Consider the following 10,698-nt stretch of genomic DNA (forward strand, 5'->3'; position numbering starts at 1 on the left):
AATGTGCTCACCCCCTGCAGTTTCCTACCCCATTCTACGCTTCCTAAATCTTAACTCATTGCATCGTAATTTCCCTTCCACCAGCTGAAACTCTTGCTCCGTAGAGTACACCTATCCCTTTCAATCACGAAAGTAAACCTCAGAGAATTGTGATCGCTTTCTCCAAAGTGCTCACCTCCTTCCGAATCTAAAACCTGGCCAGGCTCGTTACCCAGTACTAAATCGAAAGTGGCGTCGTCCCTTGAAGGCATGTGTACGTACTGTCTCAGGAAGCCCTCCTGCACACACTGGGCAAAAAATGACTCATCTATAGTACTCGTACTGTAGTGATCCCAGTAAATATTTGGATATTGTCTTGAGTGTTCCAAAGTTTTTCATTGTCCCAGAGTCCAGATGAAGTTTGCATTCCTCACGTACGTGAGCGAGAATGATTTCAATGTCTCAGATCAGTTCCTGTCCCGAGAACATCAGAGTCAATGTCCCGTCCTCTACTCGGTCCGACAGTTCACACTTCTTCATTCTCCTCTGATTCCATTTCCCAAAGAGTTTCTCAAGATTTACAAAGCTGGAGCCTAAATTATATGGTTTGCTTCCTAAACATTTTTTCAACTGCCAACTGACAATATTTTCACAGTATCTCTTCACGATCCTCTGGCTTGCACCATGTCCAGGGATGAGAAGTCCCGTTTCGTGGAGAGATTCCCGAGCCTGATGAGTTTCACATTGGAACAAAGATGGTTAAGTGGCGATTTCCTGCGGTTGTTTCTAATGATGGGAGAGGGAGCGGTGGGGAATGAGCACTTTGACGAGCAGGAGGAAGTGTTGCCACTGACCCGAGTCAGAGAACAGTGGACAGGGATTAAAGGAATCTAATGAAAAGCAGCACTTCTGCTCAGGACGTTCAATAACAGCTGCAGAAACCCGATGTGTCGAGCAGTGTATCTGGAAAGAGAAACAGAGATAATGTTTTAAATATGGAACATTTCTGATGAAGAACTCGAGTTTCCCAAGTCTAATCAAATTACCGGCCTGGTTCACAAAATAGTTTTTCTGAACTTTGAGCGAAAATTGTACCAGCAGGAAAGCATTCATAACGTAGTCAGCAGGATTCGAACCTACGTGGGGAAACCCCAATGGATTTCTAATCCATCGCCTTAACCACTCGTCCATGACTACAGACAGTTCAGGTGGGTTGAGCATTGACCAAATCAGCCGTAATCTCATTGAAAGCTACCGTTGACTTGATGAGCTGAATGCTTCCGTTCTCCTCTCCCACCTCTGCTGTCAATTGTAAGGTGCGAGACACCAATGTAAAGGAAGAAAAACACAAAGTTAGGAAAAGATATTTGCAGCCAAACTGGGTCAAAATTATTGATTGAAAGGACAATCCCACTTTGGCAATTTGCTAGATCTCTTTGCAAACATGATCAGCAGAGCTGATCAAGAGAGCTATTGATCTGAGTGTTCTTGGACATGAAACAATCCAAGGTTAGTGACATATTCATTTCTTTTTCTGGCGAAGGAGCTGGTCTTTCCAGATGCTCACAATTTAAGAGATTTTTCCCAATAAAAGACGGCAAATAAGTCCCATCTAACGCTGACACCATCGTGAGCGCTGCTGTTTCACAATGCCACAGAGTCAGGGTCAATTCCCGCCTCATGCAACTGAATGTGTGGAGTTTGCACATTCTCCCCGTGGCTGCGTGCACTTGCTCTGGTTTTCTCCCATAGTCGAAAAATGTACCGGTTAGGTGAAATGGCCGTGCTAAATTGACGGGGTGAATGGAGAGGAATGCATTTGGGCTGGGACGGTTCGGTGTGGAGTTGCTGGGCCGATGGACCTGTTTCCATATTGTAAGTATTCTAATCTACAGTAATCAATGGCCAAGGTATGACGCACGTTGTTCGATGGGGCATATATGACTTTTCGATTGTTTTTCTTCAAAGTTTCTTTACAATTCAAACGGGAGTGGAAGAAGGGAAATGAATGTCTCCCATAATTCTTGCCTTCTTTTAGCATTCACAGGTGGTATTTTTCCTGTACGTTTTTGTTTTACACTGTGGTTACTGTTAGTGTTCTTGTAAGCTACACCGGTTGGTTTCCTCTTTCCTCAATGTTCCTCATCTCTACCCAAACACATTTTCCATCTTTATCTCCTGAATCAATGTAATCTCTAACCATTGCATAATTGCCAAGGAAACTGGGCTTTTCACGCGCCTGTGTATGTCATTTTCCAATATTAATTGATCGTTTACTGTGTCGCAATTGCGCATGTGAAGAAGAAAACAGAATAGAGGCAGGTGGTCCTGGGTTTCAAACGCACGTAATTGCAGCTAAAACGCAGATTACTGCACACAATGCGATCACGGAAGCATGCACCGAATCGTCAGGAAGCACACAATAAGTACAATGCTGGATGTCATGTCAGGAACAGGACTAGAAACACAACAGAAATACGTCTCTTGGGTACTATTTTGGACGTTTTTCTCAATCAGCTATCGTGTTTTACATATGTTCCATCGGGAGTTACCTCACACAAGGAAGTAACCAGTGCTGCAGACGGTCATATAATCCGAGTCCCAAGTCCCGGCGTCAGAGACACTCAGTGCCCTGTGTGTACCTACAAGGAACAGCTGTACATGGGGTTTACAGGGTAACAGAACTGCATGAATGCAGCTCGATGGTCGTCTGTCTGCTTCTCCTCTATAGTTTTCTGTGCAGTCCCTGCATGCAATCTTGTCAACTACGTTTGTCCAGCACAAGAATGGCATTGGTCGCTTGCCTCTGAGAGAGGCTGTTGGTTTATGTGTTGTCATAATTCCGAGTGTAAGGAGGAATCTGGTTGTCAGTTCCCAGAAACTGACTTTAATAAATGGAAGCGTGCTTTTTAACTTGCCGCGTGGCATATCCTCGTTGTGAAGTTCGTGCACTGCGAATCACGTTGCGGGACAATCCAATTTTGGCAAATAATTTGTGTGGCAGTCACGAGTTGCCACGACCAGCTATCCCTAGTAGCAATACGGACAAATAGCAAGAACTGCAAATTCGATTAGAGCAGCACAAGGTTAATGTGACAGGGCAAACAGAAGGCAGCCAGAAGATTTCTGGGTGTAGGGCAATCACCCAAGGTACCTTTTCATATGAAAGTCTGTGCATCAGTAGAATCTGTAACCCAAGTAGTCTATGTTGGTTATTCATATTCCAGACAACTTGTGTTGTTCCCCGTTTACTCTGAAAGTGAATAGACATAGTTACTTCACCGTTATTTCGAAAGAAGATCCTGCATTGAATCTGTTCGCTGTTATTTGATGCTGTGGTGAAAAGGTGGGCAATCGCGATGTGAAACGTTGCTATACTTTCATTTCCTTCATTACTGTCCTGATGAGGGAGAAAGGTGATCACCGGGGCATTGATGGCCTAATTTAATCACGGATACAATTGGAAATGTTCACTTTTATTGGTTCGTTGTTGTTCTGTTTTGTTTTATGATACTTGAGCACTTTCTGGGACTTGGCAATAAACTAAATCTCCAGTAGGTTTGGAATTGCCTCGCTGTTACTTGTGCGAGCGGTTCATGTCAGAGACGACTCACAGCGCATCACAGACAGCACTTAAGCTTCGGTGTGTCTGATCATGATACTGCCTTTTCAGTTCTGATTCTATTCCACGTTAAGAGCTGTCAGGTTTTGGATTCGCTGGAGAGGAAAGTGGGTAATGCGATATGTGAGGTATTTTTCTTTAGCCAAAATCTTTGATGGCGAACTTGGGAAAGTGTCAAGAAGAATGGTCATTGGCAGCAAATATCCGGAAAACCTTTATCTCTGGATCTGTTGGGCCCATCCTCCTTCCAAACAAAATAGCCAAACTCGCTGACGGAGTAACAAACATCATGCGTTTTTTTTTTGCAAATGGTGTATTCAAACCGTTGCCGGTGGCTGGAGCATCTGAGTTGTCGAGCATGGAAACAAATCCCGCGATCCAACTTGCCCTTGCTAAATAGATAACCGAAAGTAATCCATACATATCTGCCAATATTTGTGCCTTATCTCTCCGAGGTCTTCCTGTCTATACACCCATTCAGATGCCTTTGAAATGTGAGTGCACCAGACTCTACCACTAAATGTGGCAATTCATTCCACACACAGAAAAGTGTTGTGTGAAAAACATGTGTCCCTCACTTCCCTTTTAAATTTTTCCTCTCTCACATTATATGTTTGCTATGTAGATTTGAACTCGCGTGTCTTGTGAAAAAGTGCTCCCTGACTATTTACTTTGTCTGTCTTCCTCATGATTTTATAAGCTTCTGTGAGGCCATATCTAAGCCCTGAAGCTCCTGAGAATCTAACGAAGCCTATTCAGTTTCGTTCTCACGTCCAAGCAGTGCAAACCTTGCAAATCCTTGTAAAGGTTTTCTAAACGTACACTTGAAAGAAGTGTGTCCAGCTGCAGCACTTGCTTGACTGCGTAGTCACTCTGGAGCTGCGGGTGGACTCACTGTGGCGCATCAGCAATTATGGAGAGTTATGTTGCCTCCCAGGTGCTCAGGCCAGGGATGTTGCCCATCGGCTGAAGATCATTCGAAAAGGGGATCGTGAACAGCCAGTTGTCTTGGTGCATACAGGCACGAGATGAGGACCTGCAGGGAGAATTCAGGGAGCCAGGAGAGAAATTAAAAAGGAGGACCTCAAAGTAGTAATCTCGGGATTACTGCCGGTGCCATGTGACTGCCAGCGTAGAAATGAATAAAAAAATGGCACGATGAACACGTAACTTGAGGAATGGTGCTGCAGGGCGGGTTTCAGATTTGTTGGACTGTGCGACCAGTTCTGGGCAATGTGGGACTATAAGAAAATTGACGATCTACATCTGAACCAGATGGGAACGAATGTCCTTTCGGGAGTTTTTGCTACTGCTGTTGGGGAGGTTTTATACTAATGTGGCAGGGCGCTGGGAACCACAAGATTAAACAAGTCGGCAGTGAGGTGGAAACTGGAAACGCTAAGAATCAGGAAGATAGCATTAATAATGGGAAGAATAGGCAGAGAGCAGATGAATGCAAAAGAACTGGTGGCCTGAAATGCATCTACTTTAATGCATGGAGTATAGACAGATGAACTTAGGGTTTAGGTTGGTGCCTGGGAATATGACGTTATTGCGATCACAGAGATTTAGTTGAAGGAAGGTCAGGGTTGGCAACCAAATGTTCTAGGATATAGATGCTTCAGACGGCACAGGGAGGGAAGTTAAAAGGGAAGGAGTTGCATTGCTGGTCAGGGATGATATCATGGCTGTGCGAAAGGAAGACACCATGTAAGGCTTGGGTCGTGAGACACTATGGATGGAGCAGTGAAATAAGAAGGGTGAGGTTAGACTTTTGGGGCTGTATTACAGTGAGAGTGAGGTGTAAGAAAAACATAGTTAAACAGATCATGGAAAGACGTAGAGGCAATTATTTCGTGTTGATTGGAGATTTCCGTTTTGCCAACATTGTCCGGAATACTCTTAGCGTCAGAGGTCTGGATGGTATACCATTTGTAAGAAGCCTCCAGGTGAGTTTTCTGCGGCGGTAAATCAATAGTCTGACGAGGGAATAGGCCATATTGGAACTGATATTGGGGAATAAGCCAGGGCTGGCGATAGCAGTTGCCGTGGGTGATTTCTTTGGGAAGTGTCCAATATTCTGTAAGTTTTAGAATACTCATTGACAAAGATGAGAGTGGTCCTGAGGAAAGAGTACTATCCTGGGCCAAAGCTAATTATATCAAAATTATGCAGGAGGTCGGAAATGTGGATTGGACACAGCTATTTGTAGGAAAGTCAACAGTTCATATGTGGCAGGTTTTCAAAGACAGGTTAAATATAGTGCAGGATAGGCATGTCCCGTTGAAGGCATAGGATTTGAAAGACAATATTCGTGAACTGTTGCTGACAGGACAATTGTACGACTCGCCAAGAGGAAAAGGGAAGCATACATAACGCCTCGGCAGCTAAGAACATAATGGTCCCTCGAGGAACATGAGAAGAGTAGGACAAGTCTTAAATGAGGAATCAAGGGGGTTAAAAGGGGTCATGAAACAACTTCACGTTAGCACAATTAAAGAGAATCCTAAAGCCTATTATTCATATATAAGAAGCAAGCGGGTAACCAGAGAAAGGATTGGTCTACTGAAGGAAAATGAAGGAAGGGTGTATGTCGAATCTGAGAGACTGGGTATGATTCTGAATAATTATTTTGCATCAGTGTTCACTGAATAGAGGAATATGATGAATATTGTGTCTAGAGTAAGACATTTGATTAGTCTGGATCATGTTGACTTAAGTTGGGAAGCTGTGTTGGGCAGGCTAGGGGTAATTAATGTGGACAAATCCCCAGGAACGGATGGGATCTATCCCTGGTTCCCGAGTGAGGTGAGAGAGGAAATAGCTGGGGCCCTGACAGATACCTCCGTGGCGAACTTCAGCACAGGTGAGGTTCTGGCCGACTGGAACGTTACTCATATTGTCCACTGTACAAGAAGGATAATAGGGATATTCCGGATAACTACAGAACAATGGGCCTAACATCAGTGTTGGGAAAGTTGCTGGAGAAGGTACTGAGAGATAGGATCTATTCATATTTAGAAAATAATGTGCATATCAGTGAGAGGCATAGAGTTTTTTGGGAAAGTGCCCAAGTTGATAGATGAAGGAAAGGCTGTTGATGTCATATACATACACTACAGTAAGGAGTTAGATAAGGTTCCCCATGGTAACCAAACACAGTACGTAAAGTAACATGGTGTGTAGGGTGTTCTAGACAGGTGGATAAAGAATTAGTTGAGCAATAGGAGACAGAGAGTGGCAGTTGAATGGAGTTTCTGGAAATGGAGAAAGATGACCAATAGTGCTCCACAGGGGTCAGTGTTGTGGCCACTGTTGTTTGTGATATAGATAAATGTTCTGGAAGAGAGCACTGTTGGAATTATCAGAAAGTTTGCAGATGACACGAACATTTCTGGACTAACAGAAAGTATAAGTGACTGTTAAAGAATACAGGAGGATACTGGAAAGTTGGGCGGAAAAGTGGCAGCTGGAGTTCAAACCAAACAAATGTGAGGTGACGCATTTCGGTCGGTCTAATTCTAGATGGGGTTATACAATGAAGGAAGACCTTCGGGAAAAAAAAGTTGATGGACAGAGAGATCTGTGAGTACAGGTCCATTATACACTGAAGGTCGCTGCACAGGTGGATAGAGTGGTCAAGCAGGCATAGAGTATGATTGGCTTCATTGGATGGGGTATTGAATAAAATGGCTGGCAGGACATGTTAAAATTGAACAATACATTGGCCACACTTAGAATACTGTGCAAATTTCTGGTCGCCACATTACCAAAAGGATGTGGACGCTTTGGAGAGTGCGCGTAAAAGGTTTAAGCAAATGTTGCCTCGTATGGAAGGTGCAATCTAGGAAGAGAGGTTGAGTTGTTTTGTTTTCATTAGAAAAAAGGAGTTTGAGTGGGACCTTTTTGATGTTTACAAAATCATGAAGGGTACAGACAGGATAGATAGAGAAAAGTTTTATGTCCCAGATTGAAGGATTAAATACCGAGAGGTCACGCTTTCAAGATGAGTGGTGAAAAGTTTAAGAGGGATACAGTGGGTGATGGGTGTCTGGAATGCGTTCCCAGCCGAGACGGGAGAGGTAATCACGGTAGATACATTTAAGATGCGTCTGGACAGATGCATGAGTAGGTGGGGAGCAGAGGGATACAGGTGCTTAGGAATTGGGTGACAGGTTTAAACAGTAGATTTGGATCGGCTCAGGCTTGAATGGATGAAGGGCCTGTTCCTTGTCTGTACATTTTCTTTGGTCTTTCTTCTTAAATTACGCCAATTTCATTACATAATCTGCGAGGTCTAAGTGCCTGAAGTGAATCGATGCTGAAACACTAGTCATACAAATTCAGAGTGTGGGCTTTTGTGTGGTAGCGGGATCGAGGGTTTTAAGATGCTGGATTTTAAGCTTCAGTTTCTATCGAATCGTGGCTTCAAATACCAGCATCGTAAGTGAGCTACTATGTGGAGATGTATGCGAGAGAACTGCGCATGTGTGGATGCCTTTTAATTTGAGTGTTTGCAGCTCCTCAGTGTGCTTACCCTCTCGGTGATAAAATCAGCGACCATCTCTGAAAACAACGCAAGTTCCTGCTGTCCGACGTATCCTCATATACCGACGATTGCTTTGCTTTTGGATATCTGCGTTGCATGTTTCTGTATCTCAAATGGTTAGCGCACTTGGCTGAAATGTTGGTGGTTCGAGCCCACCCAGGGAATAAGCCTCAAATATTTCAGCACAAGCATTCACCCCGACCATATATTGACATTGGAACCGGGAAAACTCATCCATGATTCACCCCAAGTCCGCAGGGAGTGAGACGTTTACACGCAGCAGAATACGACATCACTTTCTCCAAGCTCCCGATGCCAACAGAGAGCGGCCACTGCAGCTTCAATCAGCGACTTTCTGCCAAGCCACGGGAACCAACTCGTGGAAACTCCTTCCTTAGTAACAGCTCTTTCCGTGAGAAAGGAGAAAAACTTTCACTTTAAATTGGAAAGGGCTTCAGGACATTGGAATGTTGCTCCAGTTCTTGGAACGTGTTATAAATAAAACTCCTGCCTTGAAAATACGAAGTGGTAAAACGTTTAGGTAGAAAGAACAAAGAAAGTGTTGATTGAGACGACTCTGTCTCGTCAGCAGATAGGAAATGCCCAACACTGTAAACGGAAATGATTGGATTTCCTTAGGTAACGTCCCGACTGATTTACGGCCTGCCAGAGTGATTGGAAATCACATCAGCGATATAAAGGTGAGGGTAAAAATATGAAGATATTAAGGTTGAACCTTAAATCGCGGGACAAGTGCTGAATAGATTGTAATGCTTTGAAGGAATAACTGAAGTGAAAGGTGTGAATGATATTGTGATTAAGAGGAATGAACTGGATCCTAACAAAGTGCTGATGAATTATGCTCGCAATGTAATAGCAAACTAATCCACAGTGCACCGTGCTTGGTTAGCTCAGTCGGTGCAGTGTGAGATGCTTAATCTGTGGTTGGTGGGTGCAAGCCTCACAATGGGCGCTTTCACCGCTTAACACAATTCCGGCTCTTCGTTCCACGTGCAGTATTGCAACCCTTCGCAGGGGAATGTTCTTGCTGCTTTCATTGACACACCTGTCCGCCTGCTTTTGATCACACGTCGGTTTCTGAGTGAACACTGTTTCCATTCTACTGGAGACACCAGAGACAACTTTATCAGTGCAGCCGAAAATACGATGAATGATGTCCGTTTCAAAACGTAAGGTTCCAAACCAACCGTGCACCACCCAAAGTGTTCAAAGGCACGAAAAGCGAATGGCCACTTGCTAGGGGTCTGACAGAAACGGATCAATGTCACATGGGTACTGAACCAATTTTCAGTGATTCAGATTGTTCTGATGGAAACCGAAGGGAACTCTCCCTCAACGTTTTGCAATTGTTCTTCTTGTGTTTAACGTAATGAACAGTATATTGTCAGTAACGAGGGTGGAGGTGCGGCAGGATCGTGAGGTTTCAGTGTGGGACTTAGACACAGTAAGTCAAATAGCCCCAGAGCACGGGAGAGATGTTTGGTCCAGGATCACTGCCATCTTCTCTTACTAAACCAACAAATGACATTGTTGGAAAATGCTGGTAGCATCTTGGAAATATAAATCGATTTAAGACTTCAGGACCAGTGACACTCCTTTTCCATGTGCATCTCCACCTGCGTTTGCACACTCTTCCTTTTTATTGAATGTCTCCTGACTTCCAACGTTATATTCAGCTTCTCTTTTATGACTTCCTCTCCAACCATTTTCCCAGTCACCGATTTTGTATCAGAACTGTTCCATCTTTCGCATTGCCCAGGACTTCGAACTGAACAAATAACTCTGTTTCTATTTCCTTAGATAGCCGATGACCAGAGACTGGAAGGTAGTGTTGTTCCGAAATCTCATCCATGATTCACCCCGAGTCCACAGGGAGCAAGACGCTTACACGCAGCAGAATACGACACCATGTTCTCCAAACCGCTGATGCCAAATGAAAGCGGCCACTGCAGCTTCAATCAGGGCTTCCCGCCAAACCCTGGGACACAGCTCGTGGAAACTCCTTTCTCATTAACTGCTCTTACCGTGTGAAAGGAACAAAACTTCCATTTTAAATTGAAAATTCAGGAGATTGGAAGGTTGTTTCTGTTCTTGGAACGTGGTATAAACAAAACTCCTGTCTTGAAAATAAGAAGTGGTAAACGTTTTAGGCCGGAAGAACAAAGAAAATGTTGATTGTGAGGATTCTGTATCGTCAGCAGATGGGAAATTCCCAATACTGTAAACAGAAATGGTTGGGTTTCCTAAGGTAATTTTCCGACTGATTTACTGCTGCCAGAGTGACTGGAAATCACTTCATATGAAAATATTCGGGTTGAATCTTAAATGCCGGGACCAGTGTTAAATAGATTGTAATGTTTTGAAGAAATAACAAAAGTGAAAGATGTGAATGATGTTCTTTGTGATTGGGAGGAATGAGCTGGATCTTTGCAAATTGCTGTGCCAGGTGAATTATGCTCAGAATGAAATTGCAAACTAATTCATCGTGTCCCAAGCCTGGATATCTCAGTTCGGTGCAATGTGAGGT

The 10,698-nt window shown here is 43.8% G+C and overlaps 1 non-coding gene across 1 annotated transcript; it reads right to left on the reverse strand.

The window, feature by feature from the left end:
- Positions 1-1,094: 1,094 nt before the first annotated feature.
- On the reverse strand, positions 1,095-1,176 carry trnas-aga (transfer RNA serine (anticodon AGA)). Its single transcript has one exon. It is a non-coding gene; the product is annotated as a tRNA-Ser (tRNA).
- Between the last annotated feature and the right edge of the window lie 9,522 nt (positions 1,177-10,698).

Source organism: Chiloscyllium plagiosum, unplaced genomic scaffold, assembly GCF_037043375.1.
Source record: "Chiloscyllium plagiosum isolate Xiang-an unplaced genomic scaffold, Cpla_swu_hap1 HiC_scaffold_51, whole genome shotgun sequence".
NCBI lineage: Eukaryota > Metazoa > Chordata > Chondrichthyes > Orectolobiformes > Hemiscylliidae > Chiloscyllium > Chiloscyllium plagiosum.